Source organism: Coccinella septempunctata, chromosome 1 (assembly GCF_907165205.1).
Source record: "Coccinella septempunctata chromosome 1, icCocSept1.1, whole genome shotgun sequence".
In the NCBI taxonomy this organism is placed as follows: Eukaryota; Metazoa; Arthropoda; class Insecta; order Coleoptera; family Coccinellidae; genus Coccinella; species Coccinella septempunctata.
The window spans coordinates 50427729-50451886 of NC_058189.1; the positions used below are offsets into that span (position 1 = coordinate 50427729).

Below are 24158 nucleotides of genomic sequence, written 5' to 3' on the forward strand. Positions count from 1 at the left end.
GGTTGCAAACCGTTGTCTCAACGAAGAAACTCTCAAGTAACGTTCTTGAATGGCAGTTGTTACCCGTGGTCTACCCTGTCCTGGTCTTCGGACATTCATACCTGTCTCCCTGAATCGCTGCAACATTCTGGACACACTTGTATGGGAAACTCCAAACCTTTCTGCAATTCTTGTGTATGTCCACCCTTCTTCTCGCAAAACTACCGCTTGGGCACATTCCTCTTGGGTCAAATTGCGTGTTTCGCGTTGCATAGCGATCGAGTGTAGAAAATCAAACGAAAGAAAAACTATTGATCACTAGAATTGATCGAGAACAACTGATTTTAGAATGGAGCCAATACATTCAATATCTGATAATATCATCTTTTTTTATTCCTGCTGGGAAAAAATATCTGTATTGAAGAAAACCGTTGAAAGTGGATAACATATGCATGCATAATTCTGATAAAAATAATCATCATTGAGAACACCTTCAGTTGTAGAATAAATTTTAGATTTCCATAATGTGCGTTAATTTTTTTGCGCAGTGTAGATCCGAAATAGAATATTTCGGATAGATCCGAAATAGAATATTTCGGATTTTCTAATGAGTTGTGTTGATATCACTTGATATGATACTTCCAATGAAAATAATATAATATGTAATATATAGGGTGTATTTGAAAGTGAGGCTTTTTTTTTCAACAGAAGGTATAACTGGTCACAATGAAGCGTTTCACCAAAAATCACCTATACAAAACTTTCAAAATGACAAAGTTGAAAAAAAAAATGAAAATGATTACCTACTGAAATAGATCCTAATACGGCCCTAGACCGTTTGTTAGCTGAATTATCGCAAAACAGTGGGATAAAACTTAGGATTGCCGAATTGTTCTCATTATCTTTTAGTAACTTATGCGATTTTATGAAATGGCTCATTTCGCTACCAACTGACAAAAGAGAAGAGAACACAAGTTTTACAAATTGAATAATACCTTTGAAAACACCCTGTTGTTATGAAAATTTTACACTTTTTTCTAATCATATATCAAAGTAACTGACCTAAAGACAGATATGATATTTTTTGTGAATGCGTTTTACTTGGAGATAAAATATCGTTTTTAGATTTTTTCGTAAGAAAAATTGAAAAATGAATTATTGGTCATTGCACTGCCATTTTTTATTTTCAGACCATTTACTTTGGCCGCTTTTTGATATTGAAAAGATGTTGAACAATTCCCACTCATCACTATTGGATTGGCTCATTTTTTAGATCTTAGTACTTATCTACCCAATCTGCATAATTCTACCACTAGCCATTGGGTACTACGAAGGAACGAATAAAATAAATACACAAAATGTAAATTAGCTGATAGACAACCTGACAGTGTTGACAATAGTAACTTTTAAAATTGCCCAGTATTCAACATTGTTGAAGTGAATTGACTATAATTACTAGCTTATCATTTTAAAAATCCTTCTCATGTGGTTAACGTATTGTGTGTTGTAGGAAGGGAGGAATTCGACGATCCCTCAATTTCGAATATTGCTGAACAACACAGATCACAGAGAAATCTCTGTTATCTGTGCTGAACAATTACCTATGTGATTACATTATTATTGTAACGCTTTGAGAATGGAATTCAAACAATGAATAATGACATCGAAGAGAATTTCGAACATAGATTATTCAGCATCAATATCAGTATCAACCAAGCTTAACACGTTGACTGTCCCCATTCTAATTTTTTTCTCACCCCCCACGTCCAACACATTTATCCCAAGATAAGGGTTGCTTTTGAGTGATAAAATATATATTCTATGAAAAAATTTATTCTGCAGCCATTTAAGGAACTGTTCATGTTCAAAATTTTCAAGTCCAATGGAAGGCTTGATGCTGATGTTTCTTGAATCATGTATGATTAATTATGATTGAGGTTATCAATACATATTTCTACAAGACGTTCAGCCCATATGAACCGAGCAGACTGCAGCGTTCATGAAAAGTAACCATATTTATCTTGAACGTCAAATGAATCAATGAATCACATACGACTCATGGACGCCTGGCGAAAATCTTTATGAATCATATGTGATGCATGGGACAGTCAACGTGTTAAGAGGGATCTAAACCGCTGTTTTAGTGGTCAGTTCAATAAGAGAAAATGAATAGAACCTACTAATTCACATGGGGTTTCCATTAAAATTTAATTAAATCAGTTGGTCACCTCGGAAAGTCAGAAACTTTTTTAATCGTCAAACGGAAAAAAATTTCATTAATGAATAAATACTTATTCATGTTATTAACTTTCCGAGGTGCTATCATCTCTCCTATGAATTTCCACATAAAAAAATTTCTCGAAAACTCTCGCCATTGGCTACAAGAAGTTCGTCTAGTGCTGTCATCTTTTCGACGAACGTGGAAACTATTGTAATAGTCGTAACTTCTACTGATCGTTCAAGTGTTCTGGCAACACCCCACATTCTGGTAGTTTTTTTTTTTTGGTGTAGCAGGGGGAAAATCTGCAAGTCAGACGAACCACCCTCTCCTGAGGGGGAACAAGTGTGGGGATTCTCACTCTCCTGAGCTCGAGACCCATTCCTTAACTGCTTCTTGAATATTGGTTCCGGGCATTTGCCTATAAACCGTTCATCTCTTAGTCGGTTTTCTTCTCGCACACTATCGTGCTGGGATTTATGTGTTTATCCTCTATTGGATAACACTTTATTGGATTTTTCAATAAGTTTATGTTCTTATTTTAATCTCTTCTCAATTGATCTCTTGGTCTCCTTCGGTAAATTCGCTTTCTCCTCTTGTCTTCCTCTGGGTCGTAGTTCACTAGTCTCCTGAGTTCTTGATTTGGATGGTTTTCCGCTGTTTAGAATAATTTCTCTGCTTTTCTGTTCATGAATTCAGTTATGGTTTCCCATTTTAGGTCCCTATAAATCTGTCTATTCCTGACAAACCAAGGTGCATCTATTGCACATCGTAGTAGCTTGTTTTCTGTTTCCTGAATTCTTTTGATGTGACTCTTTGCCGCGAAACCCCAGGCATCCGGAATATCGTGAATGTATATGTTGTACAGAGTGGCCCAAGTACTGACCCTTGGGGTACTCCAGCATCTGTATATCTTGTTGTGGAGCATTCTCCTCCCACTTTCATGTAAACTATTCTATTTTTGAAATAATTCCTGATCAACTTGCATATTTTGATCGAATATCCAGCACTTCTCATCTTAGATATTAATCCTTCCTGCCATACTCTGCCGAATGCTCTGGCGACGTCTAGTAAAACAAGACCTGTAGCTTGTTTATTTTGGAATCCCTCTGTAATGTATTCTGTGAGCCTTAATAATTGTTGCTCTGTTGAATGCTCTCTTCTGAATCCTTTATTCAAGCAAACCAACCGATTTGAAGGTGCTATTGCTCATATGGAATAACTGGTATCCCCTCCCTCATATTCCTTAATGTTATGTGGTGAGAGGCAATGGAAGCATGTGAGTTAGGTTTCTTTGTTTTATACAAGGTGGAGAACGGGAACCTCCCACAAAACAAACAAAATTGCCGGTTCTGTGCAGCTGAAAACTCTCTAGAGCTTCACCAAAGACCCTTCCACAGCCCAAAAGTGACCGTTTGGGGTGCAGTGCCGTGAATAAGCATTATTGGGCCTCACTTTTTTGAGAAAAGGGGCATCACGGAGAGTGTCAACTCTAAATTGATTCTCTGACATGCTTGAGAATTGTTTCAGGCCAAAATTCACAGAATAAGATGTGGATCATGACCCATCGAGCTTCTGGTTCCAGCAAGATGGTGCTACAGCACACAAAGTCCGTCGCCCACTCGCTATTTTAAAGATGTTTCCTGAGCAGCCCAGTCAGTGGCCCCCATGTTCTACTGATTCAATCTCTTGTGATTTTTTGTACGTCCTAGGACTCTGGAAACCTCAAGTCTGCAATTGAGGATGACATCATCCAGATAACCCCTGCCACACTCAAAAAACTCATGCGAAACTTCCATGAAAGGCTCAATATGTGTATTGCATGCCATAGTAATCATTTGGAGGATATAATTGTTAGAACGTAGCTTGAAAAAACTAGATCAATCAATCAAATTCACTAGTTTTCTTGTTAATTTTCAGCATCTCTGCAAATTCTGCCAGGTCCAAGTTCCGAGTCCGACGGTGTTAAACAATATTTTATTCGATCATGCGCATATTAATCTGAATATATTATAAAAAATTTTAGGTTCTCTTAGCTGCTCAACTCTATAAGAACGTCAATTCAAATTTTGGCTTACTGGGGAAAGTGTGCGCGGGAATAAGTTCAGTGAGGAATGAATTATGACATTGTTGATTTTCTTGGTTAAGACTCGATCAATATTGTCCTATTTGTTCAGAAAAATATGAAGAGCCACCAACAGGGGAATGTATCAAGTGTTGTGGTCACCAGGAATGGTGGCACGAACAATAATGCAGCATTTCTCTAATATTGTAACATTTTGATGACATCATTTTGTAATTTGTTTTGCTTGTGTGGTTCACTAAGTAGGGGACGATGGGGTAATTGCGGACGCGGGGTAAAAGCGGACACAGGGATATCTACTAGATCCTTCTCCATGCGCTCAGTTTTCATGACCAAGTTATCTAGTTTCAATCATCTTTAGGCCGAAGAAAACAGTTACTACCGGTGCTCGTTCATTGTTTTCAAGATAAGTCATTTCGAAAAATTTTGTAACTTTTGATCTAATTTTGAGGATTTATCATTTTGCTTGTGATTTATATAGAAAAAGTGAAGTCGAATAGTAAATAATTTCTATCTATTGTTTTGTCTCAATAGAGGTGATGTTCAAATAACATTCAACAAAATATTGTACCAGTCTCAAATTTTTGTTTTATTATTTTTTAAATAATTTGGGGTAATTGCGAACAAGGTAATCACCCCAGATAAAGTGAATAAAAAACAATAATAATTATTGTTTGTTCACAGATGTCACATAAATATATATGAAAGACGTACAATTTTTAATTTTGCAACAGAAAAAAATGGACTAATTCTGCCTTTTCTGCTAACTACTATTTCTTAGACTAAGAATATACATATGTAAAGTGGGGTAATTGGGTACACGAGAACTGTTCAGGTGGAACATCGTCCGAAAAAGGTTTTATCTGTGTTTTCTGCAATTAATATTTACCTCAATTGAGTAAATGCGTGAGTACCCTAAACTGTTTGCAACTAACCCAACACACGTCCGCTTTTACCCCAAATGATTCGGGTGAATACAGACAGAAAGGGTTTTGTATTTCTTGAAAATAAACAATTTTGTTTATTAATCCCGTGAAATTATGAATGATAATTCTATAGTTGATTAACCAAAGATTAATGAATTAATAAAATGAGACTGATAAGTCATTATCTACAAGTGTTATACTTCATTTTCCTTCAGCGTCCGCAATTACCCCATCGTCCCCTACTATCTTATGAATATGTTTTAATTTTCCTAGCTTTAACATTTGAAACAACGTATGGCTTGAATGAATGACTCTATGTCTTTTTAAATAAATAAATAAATTTGGGAGGTTCCTGTGCTCCACCCTGTCATATTTGATGTGGAATCAGGAACTTCGTAGTAACTACCCTAAAGGAAGGGCCTAAACGTATGTAACGATATTATTATGAAATTCCAAAATCAAATGATTGGTTAGAACAAATATCTAATATACTTGACCCACCGCAACGCAAGTATAATATAATGAATGAGCAAGCAAAAGCTTTATGCATCGTGACTTCCATGTATCCTGGTTATAAGTTATGGAAATATGTCGGCATATTTGCTCGGCGGAAACGGAAGAGAATAGTCTAGTTGATGAAGAGCCCTTGAGGCGGCCCGATATGCTGCGAAATTTCAATAAACCACTCGCAGTCGACGACCGTGAACGTCGTTCATTATTCTTTCAGTGCCCGTTTCTCAACTGCAGCTCAACGGTTTCATATTATGCTACACGAGCCGTGTTTCATTCCAAGTTTTTAAATGCACCTTCAGCGGTGTCGAGACTTTTCATGTACTAAGAGTTGCACAACAATCTTCATTCTCGCACTCTTGTTCGTGAACGAAAACTCTTTAAAATAGGAAATTGGATTCCAAATATCGATATTTGTGAAGATCATGTCTGAGTAGCTGGAAGTTGTTTTGGGAAATTGACTTACGGCCGTTTTCAATCAACCTATCAATCCACTCTTTCAATTACTGAAGATAATAGAGAGTTGAAGTTCTGCCATGAACGTAAACGTTAACGTTATAATTCACATCTACGCATGCTCATTCGTCAGTTTTTAACGTTAACGTTAGCGTCAGCTTTACGGCCTACGTAAACTAGCGGTCTCCCACGTATACCTTAAACATCGACGTACGTTAACCGAACGTTAAACGACCGGTGTGAAAACAGCCGAATGAGATAGCAGAATTTGACCTTGAATTCGTCGTACGCCACTGTTCAGTTGAGCGGATATCGATGCAAACATGAATTCTCGCGTCTGGATTAATATGAGAACTATTATTATTACGTTACATTTTTTCATTTCAAATCACGCCTGTGAAAGCTGAGGGGAAGAAATAAAGAATGTTAACTCAAAAAATGTATATACATACTTAAGATCGACCTCAAATTTCAAGAGTTATATTGAAAACACCCATCATCATTCACTGTCAATGTTGTTCAAAAAATGGTTCATAAAATGCACTTCAAATTCAGGAGATTAATACACGAAATGAAGCAGAAAAATGTCATTTGCCGCATTCACTTACGCCCCCTAGGAACCGAGATTTGACACCGTCCAATATTAAAACTCCGATTACTAAAAAACTGGACATAGGATCGACTTCAAATTCGAAAACGGCATCGACAAACCATAGCAGAAAAAACTACTTTTTATCCTATCCACTTACACTCCCTAGATGCCAAGATTTGACACCTGTCATTGTTAAAAATTCGATTACTAAAAAACTGGACATAGGATCGACTTCAGATTCGGAAAGGATATCGACAAACCAAAGCAGAAAAAAATGCTTTTTATCCTTTCCACTTACACCCCCTAGAAGCCAAGATTTGACACCTGTCAATGTTAAAAATTCGATTACTAAAAAACTGTACATAGGATCGACTTCAAATTCGGAAATGATATAGACAAACCATAGCAGAAAAAAGTGCTTGTTATCCTATCCACTTACATCCCCTAGAAGCCAAAATTTGACACCTGTCAATGTTAAAAATTCGATTACTGAAAAACTGCACATAGGATCGACTTCAAATTCGGAAACGGTATCGACAAACCATAGCAGAAAAAAGTGCTTTTTATCCTATCCACTTACAACCCCTACAAGCCAAGATTTGACACCTGTCAATGTTAAAAATTCGATTACTAAAAAACTGGACATAGGATCGACTTCAAATTCGGAAACGGTATCGACAAACCATAGCAGAAAAAACTACTTTTTATCCTATCCACTTACACCCCCTAGAAGCCAAGATTTGACACCTGTCAATGTTAAAAATTCGATAACTAGAAAACTGGACATGGGATCGACTTCAAATTCGGAAACGGTATCGACAAACCATAGCAGAAAAAAGTGCTTTTTATCCTATCCACTTACACCCCCTAGAAGCCAAGATTTGACACCTGTCAATGTTAAAAATTCGATTACTAAAAAACTGTACATAGGATCGACTTCAAATTCGGAAATGATATCGACAAACCATAGCAGAAAAAACTACTTTTCATCCTATCCACTTACACCCCCTAGATGCCAAGATTTGACACCTGTCAATGTTGAAAATTCGATTACTAAAAAGCTGGACATAGGATCGACTTCAAATTCGGAAACGGTATCGACAAACCATAGCAGAAAAAACAACTTTTTATCCTATCCACTTACACCCCCTAGAAGCCAAGATTTGACACCTGTCAATGTTAAAAATTCGATAACTAAAGAACTGGACATAGGATCGACTTCAAATTCGAAAACGGTATCGACAAACCATAGCAAAAAAAAGTGCTTTTTATCCTATCCACTTACACCCCCTAGATGCCAAGATTTGACACCTGTCAATGTTAAAAATTCGATTACTAAAAAACTGGACATAGGATCGACTTCAAATTCGGAAATGATATCGACAAACCATAGCAGAAAAAAGTGCTTTTTATCCTATCCACTTACACCCCCTAGAAGCCAGGATTTGACACCTGTCAATGTTAAAAATTCGATAACTAAAAAACTGGACATGGGATCGACTTCAAATTCGGAAACGGTATCGACAAACCATAGCAGAAAAAAGTGCTTTTTATCCTATCCACTTACAACCCCTAGAAGCCAAGATTTGACACCTGTCAATGTTAAAAATTCGATTACTAAAAAACTGGACATAGGATCGACTTCAAATTCGGAAACGGTATCGACAAACCATAGCAGAAAAAAGTGCTTTTTATCCAATCTACTTACACATCCTAGAAGCCAAGATTTGACACCTGTCAATGTTAAAAATTCGATTACTAAAAAACTGGACATAAAATCGACTTCAAATTCGGAAACGGTATCGACAAACCATAGCAGAAAAAACTACTTTTTATCCTATCCACTTACACCCCCTAGAAGCCAAGATTTGACACCTGTCAATGTTAAAAATTCGATTACTAAAAAACTGTACATAGGATCGACTTCAAATTCGGAAATGATATCGACAAACCATAGCAGAAAAAACTACTTTTTATTCTATCCACTTACACCCCCTAGATGCCAAGATTTGACACCTGTCAATGTTGAAAATTCGATTACTAAAAAACTGGACATGGGATCGACTTCAAATTCGGAAATGATATCAACAAACCATGGCAGAAAAAAGTGCTTTTTATCCTATCCACTTACACCCCCTAGATGCCAAGATTTGACACCTGTCAATGTTAAAAATTCGATTACTAAAAAACTGGACATAGGATCGACTTCAAATTCAGAAATGATATCGACAAACCATAGCAGAAAAAAGTGCTTTTCATCCTATCCACTTACACCACCTAGAAGCCAGGATTTGACACCTGTCAATGTTAAAAATTCGATAACTAAAAAACTGGACATGGGATCGACTTCAAATTCGGAAACGGTATCGACAAACCATAGCAGAAAAAAGTGCTTTTTATCCTATCCACGTACAACCCCTAGAAGCCAAGATTTGACACCTGTCAATGTTAAAAATTCGATTACTAAAAAACTGGACATAGGATCGACTTCAAATTCGGAAACGGTATCGACAAACCATAGCAGAAAAAAGTGCTTTTTATCCTATCCACTTACAACCCCTAGAAGCCAAGATTTGACACCTGTCAATGTTAAAAATTTGATTACTAAAAAACTGAACATAGGATCGACTTCAAATTCGGAAACGGTATCGACAAACCATAGCAGAAAAAACTACTTTTTATCCTATCCACTTACACCCCCTAGAAGCCAAGATTTGACACCTGTCAATGTTAAAAATTCGATAACTAGAAAACTGGACATGGGATCGACTTCAAATTCGAAAACGGTATCGACAAAACATAGCAGAAAAAAATGCTTTTTATCCTGTCCACTTACACCCCCTAGAAGCCTAGATTTGACACCTGTCAATGTTAAAAATTCGATTACTAAAAAACTGCACATAGGATCGACTTCAAATTCGGAAACGGTATCGACAAACCATAGCAGAAAAAAGTGCTTTTTATCCTATCCACGTACAACCCCAAGAAGCCAAGATTTGACACCTGTCAATGTTAAAAATTCGATTACTAAAAAACTGGACATAGGATCGACTTCAAATTCGGAAACGGTATCGACAAACCATAGCAGAAAAAAGTGCTTTTTATCCTATCCACTTACAACCCCTAGAAGCCAAGATTTGACACCTGTCAATGTTAAAAATTTGATTACTAAAAAACTGGACATAGGATCGACTTCAAATTCGGAAACGGTATCGACAGACCATAGCAGAAAAAACTACTTTTTATCCCATCCACTTACACCCCCTAGAAGCCAAGATTTGACACCTGTCAATGTTAAAAATTCGATAACTAGAAAACTGGACATGGGATCGACTTCAAATTCGGAAACGGTATCGACAAAACATAGCAGAAAAAAATGCTTTTTATCCTGTCCACTTACACCCCCTAGAAGCCAAGATTTGACACCTGTCAATGTTAAAAATTCGATTACTAAAAAACTGCACATAGGATCGACTTCAAATTCGGAAATGATATCGACAAACTATAGCAGAAAAATTTACTTTTTATCCTATCCACTTACACCCCCTAGATGCCAAGATTTGACACCTGTCAATGTTAAAAATTCGATTACTAAAAAACTGGACATAGGACCGACTTCAAATTCGGAAACGGTATCGACAAAACATAGCAGAAAAAAATGCTTTTTATCCTGTCCACTTACACCCCCTAGAAGCCAAGATTTGACACCTGTCAATGTTAAAAATTCGATTATAAAAAAAGTGGACATAGGATCGACTTCAAATTCGGAAACGGTATCGACAAACTATAGCAGAAAAAACTGCTTTTTATCCTATTCACTTACACCCCCTAGAAGCCAAGATTTGACACCTGTCAATGTTAAAAATTCGATTACTAAAAAACTGGACATAGGATCGACTTCAAATTCGGAAATTAAATCGACAAACCGAAGCAGAAAAAAGTGCCGTTTACCGCATCCACTTACACCCCTTAGGTGTCGACATTTGACACTTGTCAATGATGAAAATTTTATAAATCAAAAACTTCATAGTATCTACAAATTCGAGAATTGTATTGACAAACCGTACAAGAAAAAAGATGCCATTTAACACTTTCACTTAATTTTTGGAACCGAGTTTTGATACCTGTCAATGTTTCGGTTATGTTGAAAATTTAAATTCCCAATTTCACAAAGCTCGATCGGGAAATCAACACTTGTTCGAAGAATCAACAAAATTTTTTCTCAACAATAATTCATTCATGAGCTTCGTGAATATCGTCCTGTCTTAATAAGTTTAATTGCCACTTCTCTAATATATTCTGGAATGAAAATGTTGCAGTGATTTCACATTAATAATCAAATAAGTGTCAAATAGTTAATCGGGCAATCAAAATTCCGTAAAACCCGCCGACAGACATCTACTAGTACAGAAATTTCATCTCGTCGTCACCAGTACAAGAGCAAATTTTTCATGATGAATCAATTAAAATATAGGATATTTTTTCTTAACTATCAGTTATTTTTATTATTAGTCCAAATGTCCGTAAAATGAGATTCGATTAAAAAGTTTCTCTGGAGTGTTCAGTCTCGCCTGGTTAGTCAATAACGCATGAACCGGACCACCACGCTCGAAAAGTTTACCTTATGCCTGAGGTTCCGCTCGCTATTGCAAAGGACGCTTAAAGCACGGATTGTATGCAAAAGCTACGACACGTTCTCGAGAACGCTCACTTGTTTCAGTTGCGTATTATTTGGTGTTAATATTCTTTGAATATTCTCAAAGTTCTTGGGTTTTTTTAATATAATAGTTTTTTTTTAGGTTTTCAGTTTTTATTCAGAGCGTATATTTTGTTTTTTTTTTCTCCACTTTTTCCTTATTATAAGAGTTTTTTCATTTAGTAATTAGTTGAATATTTTTGTCGAAAATACTAATAATTTTAGTATTTAGTCGATTTGTATGTAATAATTCTTCCGTTTTTTTTGTTTTATAATCTTTTTTCACGTTTAGGTTTTTTATTCCTTTCCATTTCATTGGAAGATTCTTTTCGATTCTTAAAGTCCCTCTAGAGGTTCATCCTTTTTTTTATATTCTTGTAAACCCAGTTTTCTTGGGTTCAATTTCATCTGAGCTGTTCTATTTTGTTTTTTTTTTCTCCACTTTTTCCTTATTATAAGAGTTTTTCATTTAGTAATTAGTTGAATATTTTTGTCGAAAATACTAATAATTTTAGTATTTAGTCGATTTGTATTTAATACTTCTTCCGTTTTTTTGTTTTATAATCTTTTTTCACGTTTAGGTTTTTTATTCCTTTCCATTTCATTGGAAGATTCTTTTCGATTCTTAAAGTCCCTCTAGAGATTCATCCTTTTTTTTATATTCTTGTAAACCCAGTTTTCTTGGGTTCAATTTCATCTGAGCTGTTCTACCGGCGTTTATTCCTCTTTACAGCGGAATTTGAATTCGAAGCTTGCAGACATGGTTTATAAAAAATCTAGCATACTTCCAGCTATATTAGAGTATATAAGAAAACATTGTAAAAATTTTGGTTATCAGGAGCTCATTGACCCAAAGAGTGATCATATAAAAGCCATGTCATTCAAATTGAAAATATTCCCAAGTATATTATGTCAGTATATCAGGAGAAATGAAGATGAAGTCATTTTTGTCTTGGAATCTTGCTCTCAAATGGAATATGAAAATCCGATCATTCCAGATGAAAGAATAGTTTTGCCTACTTCCACTCCTGAAAAAGATATCGATATGGATAATACATTGATTTCACAGGAAACACAACTTTCTCCTATCCGAAAAATATCTAGTGATGCCCCAATATCATTCCAAATCGAAAATGAAGTGATCGATTTTAAGGAAGTAACTGTTAACAGTTTAGAGTTGTCGAGCGATCTGCATCTTTCCGATCCTGTAGTGAAAGAATTGATTCCTTATGGAAGTACTAACCGAATTCGGAGAAACGAAAAACTTGTAACTTACAAGAACTGCGTATTTTTTGAAGGAAAATTTGATATTACTGACACACATCGAAAATATTTATTTGGGAACTCTAGTAGTAATAGTTATATGAACTATTATATAAGAAACAGAATCCGCAAGAACGTGAATAACACTTGTTCTTTAGCAATTAAAGATAAAAAAATATTGAAAAATGGGGATGTACTTATATTAGCTTATTGCATCCATAACAGACGAAACTGCAAAAAATTCAAGATTCATATAGTGTCCAGGAAGTTAGTTAGTGTTTATAGTTCTTCTAAAGACTATTATCACGAAAAATTAATCACGGCCTATGTAAAAGGTCACGAGAGATTTAAGGCTAAAAAGAAGTTGCTCCTCTTGAAGCCATCTGAATACAAAAAGAAAACCCTCCTACAAGCAGACATAAGGTTGATAAATCAGGGAAACCTTCAGAATATCAAATCAGATCCAACGATAAGAAAAATCCGATCGGAGGCGAAACAACAACTCGATAGAGATGTGGACGACTGGACTGATATATGTAAGATGCAGTTATCTAATGGGGAATATATACAAGAAGTAAGCATTCCATTCATGGTTAAACTTTTCAGTAAAGAGCAACTGCAAGTATTAAAATATGAAAAGAAGACTAAGCAATCTAAGTTCTTATTGCACTTTGATGCAACAGGTTCTGTTATAAGAAAGCCTTATAAGGAATGCAAACGCATTTATCTATATTCTGGGGTTATTCAAACTAGCAATGAACGAATTTTCCCTGTTATGGAATTGGTTTCTGGGACACACTACACAAAAGATCTACGTAAATTCTTCGGAGATTTCAAATATTTTGCTCAACAGCATTCCAGCTGGCCAACTTTCACAGGTGTTGTTACCGATTTTTGCTTAGCCAGTTTGAATGCATTATCACAAGAATTTTGTGAAATGCAATTGATTGAATACATTAATTATTGTTACGATAATTTTTTTATTGTTGCCGGAGAGCGACGAGAAAACATGATTTCCCTCCACCTTTGTTGTGCTCATTTTGTGAAAATGTTTTGCAAAGACATTGAACAAACTGTGAGTCATGTCAATATTCAGAATCAACTGAAGGATTTGATGGCGGCCTGTATGACTTTCAATAAATTCCATCAAATTGAAAATTGGATGGAAAATATTTTCATTCTGTTATGTAGTCCATATCATGATCAGATTGTGAAAGAATCAATTGATAATTTGTTGATTATAGTTGCCGATAAAGACCACCACATATTCAGAGAATCCAAACATAATCTGAAATCAACAGGAATGAGCTTAATACAGGATCCTCCAACTCATTCTCTAGCGAAGCAGAGCCTATTCTTCAAACATTTTGATAGGCTGGAACATCGCAATATAACAGATTCATTGAATGATTCCATGAACCATTATTATAGCCCTAAGCTTTACGAACTGATTTTGAAAAAATACATCCCCTTCTTGCCACTGTGGTCAGCGATTATGCTGAAAGAATTCGATAGAGACAGAGTAAGTAATGCTCCTGTTGAAAATTACTTCAATACAATGAAACATAAAGTATTACGAGGAGAAAGAAATTGGAAATGCTCACGATTTGTCAGAGCTACCAGAACATTAGGGTTATCATTATACAAAGAAATACTCTGCGTAATACCAAAAAGTAATCTGACAGGACGTATTCATAGACAGAACAGAGCAATGTGGCAGAGAAAAAGACCGCTTTATAAAGGACACTTTGAGGGACGTCATTTGAAAAATTTTTCTCATAAGAAAATATTTCCAAGAAAAGATTCACAAGGCCCTAATGAAACAAGTACACCTATTTGTCAGTATTGTTCAGAAGGGTCTTTAGACACAACTGCCACTGATTGGGTGCAATGTGATGCATGCAGTATGTGGGTGCATCAGATATGCGAGCCTGATAAAACTTTCTCGGGAGAATTTATCTGTAAACTATGTCAACAAACTGAATATCAAATACCAATAGAAACAACAAAATACAAATTTTTCGGCAACGGTCTTATAAGCGATCATGCTTATTACAAGAATTTTCCTAATGGAAGAGGATATGTGGTTTCAATTCTAGATCGTCCTCGTAAAAAATTACCTCTCACTGATTACTTGACCTTGAACAATGAGAACTGGCTAAGTGACGCAGTGATAGATTTTATTTTAAACATGTTAAATACGAACGGTGTTTACCAAATCATTGATGCTGGACTTCATGCTCAGTTCATTTTTAACCAGCCACAACATTCTTTTCTCGATAATTTGAAAATTGAGAAAGATGATTTGTTTATACCCATATTAGTCAATGGAAACCATTGGTGCGCAATCGAAATCAGTATTTCAAAGAGAGAATTCACATACTTAGATCCATTCGGCGAACAACACCCCACAAGTGTTTCATATTTAAAAAAATTCATAAGTTACTTAAAGGAGAGTAATCAATTGAAAGCACTACATAATTATAAAAGTTGGAAAATTGTAAAAAAAGAACATATAACACAAAATGATGCACATAATTGTGGCATTTTCATTCTGTACTTCTTTAAACAGATCATCCAAAAAAAATCTCTCAATGAATGGGCCGATATGAATGAGCTGAGAAAAGAATTCCAGATAGAAGTATTGAAATCTTCTATGCCTGTAGAAAATATTTGCCTCATCTGTGGTAATATCCGAAATGAGATATATAGGCGATGTGAACTTTGTTTTAGATTATTACATAAGAGATGCCTGTTTGAAAACAAAATGGAAAATGATATTTGTGAACTGTGTTCTCAATACAGCCTCATAGAATAGTTTTCTTCGGGAACTTACTCAGGGGCATTAAGTTTTTGAGGAGAAATAATTTTTTTCACAATTCACCAAATGAGACGATGTATAATTTACAAGAATATAAGTTGAAACAAAATATGCCACGCTTATATATAATATTTTTTATGTTGGCTCCTCGGTGTTAGGATGAATTTGATATAACAATTGATTGAAATAATTTTGATCCTAATATTTTTCACTTTGCAAAATTTACAGAATAATATGTACTCAACGGGTGGTTAATTGAGTTATTTTTTTTTAGACATAATATCTTTCATTGTATGTTCTATATTCAATAGCGTAGATAAAATGGAAACACACACTATTTTTTATATGTTTATATCCTCAGGCGATCGATTTCGGTATATTTTCTATCATCAGGAAATCTGAAGGCTTGCAAACAACAGTATGAAGTGGTAATTTTTGCTATAACTGAAATAAAGTACACTACATTATCCATAATCAGAACAGAAGATTCGGAAAAGTTTAATTCTTTCTAGGTTAAAGCGAAAAATACTCTATACTGTTGTTTGCGAATTTTTAGATTGATGATGGAAAATATATCGAAATCGATCGCCTGAGAATAAAAACATTTAAGAAATAAGGTGTTTTTCATTGCATCTACGTTATTTAATAAGTAAATACATATTATTCTTTGGCCATCAAATTTTGTAACCAAGTCGAATTTCAATACTTTGAAATGTCACCAAGAAATCAGGATTCTGAAATTTATTTTTCCTACTAGCGTTTGGAAAGTAGTACTTTTCCAAAATCGCACGCATATGCGTACGGAAAGTGAATAACAAGGCTTTTATTCCGCACGCAAATATTAAAAAGTCAATCAATCAATCATAAAATTTTGGCATGTCTCTTTGTGATATTTTTCCTAACACATATGGAAAATGTGTTCTACTCTTGTTAGTAAAATAACTATTTTCTACAAGCGTCACCTTTTAACCCTTTTCCCGCACGCATTTCAAGTCGCACAGAATAATTATCCCAAACGATGCGTGAAAAACCTCATGTTGTGTGGTAGTTGTGAAAATAAATTACACGTTGTGAAAAGACAATTTGATTAACCCCGGAGAACGTTACAATATAAATTAATCAAATCAAATCGGCTTCTAAGGGGTGTAAGTGGATGCGGATGCGCTAAACGGCACTTATTTCTGCTATGGTTTGTCGATACCGTTTCCGAATTTGAAGTCGATCCTATGTCCAGTTTTTTAGTAATCGAATTTTTAACATTGACAGGTGTCAAATCTTTGCTTCTAGGGGGTGTAAGTGGATAGGATAAAAAGCACTTTTTTCTGCTATGGTTTATCGATATCATTTCCGAATTTGAAGTCGATCCTATGTACAGTTTTTTAGTTATCGAATTTTTAACATTGACAGGTGTCAAATCTTCGCTTCTAGGGGGTGTAAGTGGATAGGATAAAAAGCACTTTTTTCTGCTATGGTTTGTCGATATCATTCCCGAATTTGAAGTCGATCCTATGTGCAGTTTTTTAGTAATCGAATTTTTAACATTGACAGGTGTCAAATCTTGGCTTCTAGTGGGTGTAAGTGGAGAGGATAAAAAGCATTTTTTTCTGCTATGGTTTGTCGATATCCTTTCCGAATTTGAAGTCGATCCTATGTCCAGTTTTTTAGTAATCTAATTTTTAACATTGACAGGTGTCAAATCTTGGCTTCTAGGGGGTGTAAGTGGACAGGATGAAAAGCACTTTTTTCTGCTATGTTTTGTCGATATCATTTCCGAATTTGAAGTCGATCCTATGTCTAGTTTTTTAGTTATCGAATTTTTAACATTGACAGGTGTCAAATCTTGGCATCTAGGGGGTGTAAGTGGATAGGATAAAAAGCACTTTTTTATGCTATGGTTTGTCGATACCGTTTCCGAATTTGAAGTCGATCCTATGTCCAGTTTTTTAGTTATCGAATTTTTAACATTGACAGGTGTCAAATCTTGGCTTCTAGGGGGTGTAAGTGGATAGGATAAAAAGTAGTTTTTTCTGCTATGGTTTGTCGATACCGTTTCCGAATTTGAAGTCGATCCTATGTCCAGTTTTTTAGTAATCGAATTTTTAACATTGACAGGTGTCAAATCTTGGCTTCTAGGGGGTGTAAGTGGATAGGATAAAGAGCACTTTTTTCTGCTATGGTTTGTCGATATCATTTCCGAATTTGAAGTCGATCCTATGTCCAGTTTTTTAGTAATCGAATTTTTAACATTGACAGGTGTCAAATCTTGGCATCTAGTTGGTGTAAGTGGATAGGATAAAAAGTAGTTTTTTCTGCTATGGTTTGTCGATATCATTTCCGAATTTGAAGTCGATCCTATGTCCAGTTTTTTAGTAATCGAATTTTTAACATTGACAGGTGTCAAATCTTGGCTTCTAGGGGGTGTAAGTGGATAGGATAAAAAGTAGTTTTTTCTGCTATGGTTTGTCGATACCGTTTCCGAATTTGAAGTCGATCCTATGTCCAGCTTTTTAGTAATCGAATTTTCAACATTGACAGGTGTCAAATCTTGGCATCTAGGGGGTGTAAGTGGATAGGATGAAAAGTGGTTTTTTCTGCTATGGTTTGTCGATATCATTTCCGAATTTGAAGTCGATCCTATGTACAGTTTTTCAGTAATCGAATTTTTAACATTGACAGGTGTCAAATCTCGGCTTCTAGGGGGTGTAAGTTGATAGGATAAAAAGCACTTTTTTCTGCTATGGTTTGTCGATACCGTTTCCGAATTTGAAGTCGATCCCATGTCCAGTTTTCTAGTTATCGAATTTTTAACATTGACAGGTGTCAAATCTTGGCTTCTAGGGGGTGTAAGTGGATAGGATAAAGAGCACTTTTTTCTGCTATGGTTTGTCGATATCTTTCCGAATTTGAAGTCGATCCTATGTCAAGTTTTTTAGTAATCGAATTTTTAACATTGACAGGTGTCAAATCTTGGCATCTAGGGGGTGTAAGTGGATAAGATAAAAAGTTGTTTTTTCTGCTATGGTTTGTCGATATCATTTCCGAATTTGAAGTCGATCCTATGTACACTTTTTTAGTAATCGAATTTTTAACATTGACAGGTGTCAAATCTTGGCTTCTAGGGGGTGTAAGTGGATAGGATAAAAAGCACTTTTTTCTGCTATGGTTTGTCGATACCGTTTCCGAATTTGAAGTCGATCCCATGTCCAGTTTTTTAGTTATCGAATTTTTAACATTGACAGGTGTCAAATCTTGGCTTCTAGGGGGTGTAAGTGGATAGGATAAAAAGTAGTTTTTTCTGCTATGGTTTGTCGATACCGTTTCCGAATTTGAAGTCGATCCTATGTCCAGTTTTTTAGTAATCGAATTTTTAACATTGACAGGTGTCAAATCTTGGCTTCTAGGAGGTGTAAGTGGATAGGATAAAGAGCACTTTTTTCTGCTATGGTTTGTCGATATCATTTCCGAATTTGAAGTCGATCCTATGTCCAGTTTTTTAGTAATCGAATTTTTAACATGGACAGGTGTCAAATCTTGGCATCTAGGGGGTGTAAGTGGATAGGATAAAAAGCACTTTTTTCTGCTATGGTTTGTCGATACCGTTTCCGAATTTGAAGTCGATCCTATGTCCAGTTTTTCAGTAATCGAATTTTTAACATTGACAGGTGTCAAATCTTGGCTTCTAGGGGGTGTAAGTGGACAGGATGAAAAGCACTTTTTTCTGCTATGGTTTGTCGATACCGTTTTCGAATTTGAAGTCGATCCTATGTCCAGTTTTTTAGTAATCGGAGTTTTAATATTGGACGGTGTCAAATCTCGGTTCCTAGGGGGCGTAAGTGAATGCGGCAAATGACATTTTTCTGCTTCATTTCGTGTATTAATCTCCTGAATTTGAAGTGCATTTTATGAACCATTTTTTGAACAACATTGACAGTGAATGATGATGGGTGTTTTCAATATAACTCTTGAAATTTGAGGTCGATCTTAAGTATGTATATACATTTTTTGAGTTAACATTCTTTATTTCTTCCCCTCAGCTTTCACAGGCGTGATTTGAAATGAAAAAATGTAACGTAATAATAATAGTTCTCATATTAATCCAGACGCGAGAATTCATGTTTGCATCGATATCCGCTCAACTGAACAGTGGCGTACGACGAATTCAAGGTCAAATTCTGCTATCTCATTCGGCTGTTTTCACACCGGTCGTTAAACGAGTAGCACCGATGATTTGCGAATGGCCGAATTTTGTCTGTTGAATGCAATTCTCAACAACTTCAAACAGTCATTGTTTATATTTACCATGTATTTTCTCATAATGAATGAAAGTTATAGGAAATCAGCATTGATTTTAAAGTTATCAAAAGGATTTAGTGATGAAACTTCGTTATCAGATTACATTCAGTAAGGAAATGGCTGAAACTCAACTGCGATTCTCTTTTCTCTAACACTGAAACATTTCATTGATAATAAAATACTTTCAAGTTGAAAATTCTCTTTATTATGCATATAATCATTAGAACATCAATATTTCAAATATTATTCCAGCTGTCGAGGCTCAGATATTATTATAAATAAAAGAGAGTTCCAGCAAAATGAAATCAAAAACCAAATTGATAGGTTATGTTTAACGTCTGACGTTTCATGATGGAAGCACTTCAACTCAAATTTCATTACAACACGGAAACATTATATTTGACGTTATTTGTCACGTTAACGTTTACGTTCAGGCTAACGTTCTGTGCACACTTCAACTCTCTATTACTGCCATATCGGAATTTACTCGAGTGTCGTGGAGACCTAGTGGATTTTGAAGATTAGATGGTAGTAAGAAAAAGAGGTTCTATGATGTATGCACTTTCAGCGGTGGGGAAAGCGTATGCAGGGTTTCACAGATGTAAAAAAACTGGTGTACATACTCGGGCGTGTCAGGTTAAGATACTGTATATGCTCTACGTGTCTCTGATAATGAATTCATTCTTATCTGACAGTTTGCGCCTTGGGACTGGCTGTACGGAAGAGTTGAAAATATAAACAAAAAAACAATATGTTAATTGGACCCAAACGAAGCTACTTTACAAGGGACTGACAATTTGGACGTGACGCAAGGTCACAGTGGTCCTTTGAAAATGTAAAAAAAAATCGTTACTTGTTACTCGAGCGTGTCAGATTTTCATACAGATAGTTAATCTGGGAGTTGTAGACGTGTTGACCCATTAATCTGACACTAATCAGGGGGGGCTTTCTTAATCTGTCACTTTGAAGATAATAAAAATCCCTTTTTTTCGAATATTCCCCTCCCTGTACCTCTAATCGTTTTTGTATTCATTATGGAAGTTGTAGATAATAAAATTCGACACAACTTTTGTCTGAAGCAATTTTACATACTCTTAATCGTTCTCGAGTTAGAGGGCGATAAGGGCGAGAAGATTAGCCACACATGCGAAAGGGCAAGGTCAATGTAGAATCCCAGTCTAATCTACAATTGTCAAAATGACAATGTATTTCTATGATGACAATTTCGAAATTAGTCACGAAAATTTCAGTGTTGTCTGTGACTGAACCTTAGAATGTACTATTGACCAACGAGTGAATTTTCGCTTCAGCATGTGTCGCTAAACACTTCGCATTAATCGTCATATATCTCAAAAACGTTTGAACGTAGAAAAAATTGCTTGAGACAAAATTTGTAGAAAATGTTATGCTCTACAACTCTTATGATGAATGCGAAAAAGATTTGAAGCCCACGGAAGGAGATAATTCAAAAAAACTGATTTTTGTGATCTTTATGGCCAATTTTTATTGTTTCGTCTTGATAAAACTGTCAGATTATATTTTTTCCGTTATTCTTGAATCATTAGCTTCAAAATAAAAAAACGCTACTGCGCTCTTGAATGTACACGTGACTTTTTTTTGCAACTTTGCCGGCCTTCCACACAGTTTCGACACTCTTAAATTGTCAGATTAAGAGAATAATATATACTTTTCAACATGTAATTAACCACATATATCTTAATCTGATACGCTCGAGTATCGATTTATTTTTTACTATTCTGACTAGCTGTCCTAGACAATTCCCCCTATATACAGCTCTAATTTTTGGTCCGAGGTCCAAGGTATGTCCCATTATATTAATCTGACACGCTCGAATAAATACCGAATTTCCCTCTTCGGCTCTCCAACTAAAGATATATTTTAGAATGGTTACCAATCGTCAGTAAGTAAAACGATGCATAGATACGTTTATTGAAAACGGCTGTAAGTTGATACTTTTTTTCGACATTTGACAGAATTACCTGAAACCATAAAGTCTATCAAAAAAATTGGGATAAAACGGATAAAACTGAAGAAAAATTAGTCCGCTTCAGATATAACCAAAAATCTGACAAATGTTGAAAAACCTCCTAGTCAGGATATCTACCTTTCCGAGACAATTTACCTAAAAAATGAAATATATAATTATGAAGGGCAAGAATGAGAGAAGGTCTACCAGAAATCGACAAGTGCATTAGAAGCAGTATAAAATTACTGGCGACAGAATTCCTCGCCATTGCTAGTCAATGCAAAAAATTAGTCTGCACGAGAGAAACCTGCAGGATCGAGGAGATAACCTTCTTGAAGCCATCCCAAAAAATTATAATAATAACAAGAATAGACATGATGCTTCTGCAAGATTTTACATCAAAAATTGTCAATAAAATACAAACTGCTGAGCTCAAAGAAGGTTCCTCATCAAAATTATCATTCAGGTTCAGTGTTGGAATAAAATCAAAAAAACCTACATAGATCTGACCTCATAACACTGCAAAAAGATGAGAATAGAGCACCATCTATCGACGAAGCGATTTCAAATAACAACCTACTAGATACGAGGATGTATTGATATCTAGTAAGCCTAGACCAGTCCATGCATAAAAAAAATGTTGCTTCACCATAGCAATGAACAATAACTCATTAGAAGTGTCAGTGTTTGAGGTCAAAAAACTAAACCAGATTTACGCAATAAATTAAAAGATAGGAGATGTCCACCGAAATTGTGAAAATCAAAAAATTGGAGTATCGAGCTAAAATCAAGTAATTAAAAGGGTTAAGAGGTAAGCAGATTCACGAAAATATGCTCAATACTCTTGATGATCAATGTCCTTCGTATGCGACCGTGAAAAAATTGGACTCCAAGCTTCAAAAGAGGTAAATTTTCCATTGAAGATGATGACCGATCGGGAAGGCCAGTTTCTGTGACAGTCCCCGAAAATATCGATGCAGTTCATGACATGTTCTTATCAGACCGTCGAATTGGGCTAAAACGGATATCTGAAGCACTGAATATTTCATACGAACGAATTAATCATCATTCACGTCAATTTGGACCTGAGAAAAATTGCTGCAAAATGGATCCCCACTTGTTTGAATGTTGACCAAAAGCGAGCAAGGGTTGAAGCATCGAGTTCGATCTGTGCTCGATTTGAAAACGATGTAGACTTCTTGAACCGAATTGTTACTATGGATGAGACTTGGGTACATTTCTACGATCCAGAAACAAAGCAACAATCGATGAAATGGCGACACTCTGGTTCTCCAAGACCTAAGAAGTTTCGTGTCCAAAAATGTGCTGGAAAAGTTCTTGCTTCAGTTTCTTGGGAATTGCCATGGAGTAATATCTAATGATTGATTTTTTGGATAAGGGTAGCACAATAACCGGATATTACTATTCGACATTAGTGATCACTCTACGGGAAAAACTTAATGAGAAAAGACGCGGAAAGCTATCCAAAGGTATTTAGTTTTTGCAGGACAACGCCCCTGCACACAAATCTTATGTTGCCATGCAAAAAATTCGTGATTAAGGGTTTACTGAATTACTAGAAAACCCCCCTTATTCACTAGATTTGGCTCCAACCGACTATTATCTCTTTCCTCAACTGAAAAAAAGTTTAAAAAGTCGTAAATTTCCTTCCACCTAGGAGGTAATAAAAGCTGTGGAGGTCTGGTTTGCAGAGCAAGAAGAAAAATTTTTTTTTCAAAGGTCTAGAGACGTTGCAGGTTTGCTGTAATAAAAGTATCCAATTAAGTGGAGAATATGTTGGGTAAAGAAATATTTTGACACTGAAATTTTGTTTGGTTCTTTAGAGCTATAAGAATTTTTCAATATATCCTCGTATATGTACCATATCTTCTGATTGAATCTGCCTCGAGCTCGCCATTTTGTTATCGTCCAGCGATATCGAGTATATGGTATGTTTTCCTCATCCGAGGTCAAACAGGGGGCTGTCCTGTATCCCTATTCCCAAATATACCTGTGCAAAACAAGTTCATTCAGGCCTAATTGAATTTTCAATTCTCATCAGAGAACTCAAAACTGCTTGGTTTGAAATTAATCGTTCTGGATATTTTTTCATCGACCTATTCTAGAGCACATACAAAACAAGAAAGTATACTCTATGTCAGATTATCGTAAATATAGCGTTGTACTTACCAACATTGAAAATTGGAATTCTCAGGATGAATGTATGTTTCAATTGTAGGAAGTATTAAAACTTCTGAATAGTAAACTGTGTACTGGTCGTACAAATTATTGTGTCCTATGGATACTTCTGCCGAAAATCAACAAATTACCAGA

At 35.5% G+C, this 24158-nt stretch overlaps 1 protein-coding gene across 1 annotated transcript in view; it reads left to right on the top strand.

The window, feature by feature from the left end:
- LOC123323010 (glutamate receptor ionotropic, kainate 2) overlaps positions 1-24158 on the top strand; it is a 540373-nt gene that overhangs the window by 395718 nt on the left and 120497 nt on the right. The gene's annotated exons all lie outside the window — the stretch shown is intronic.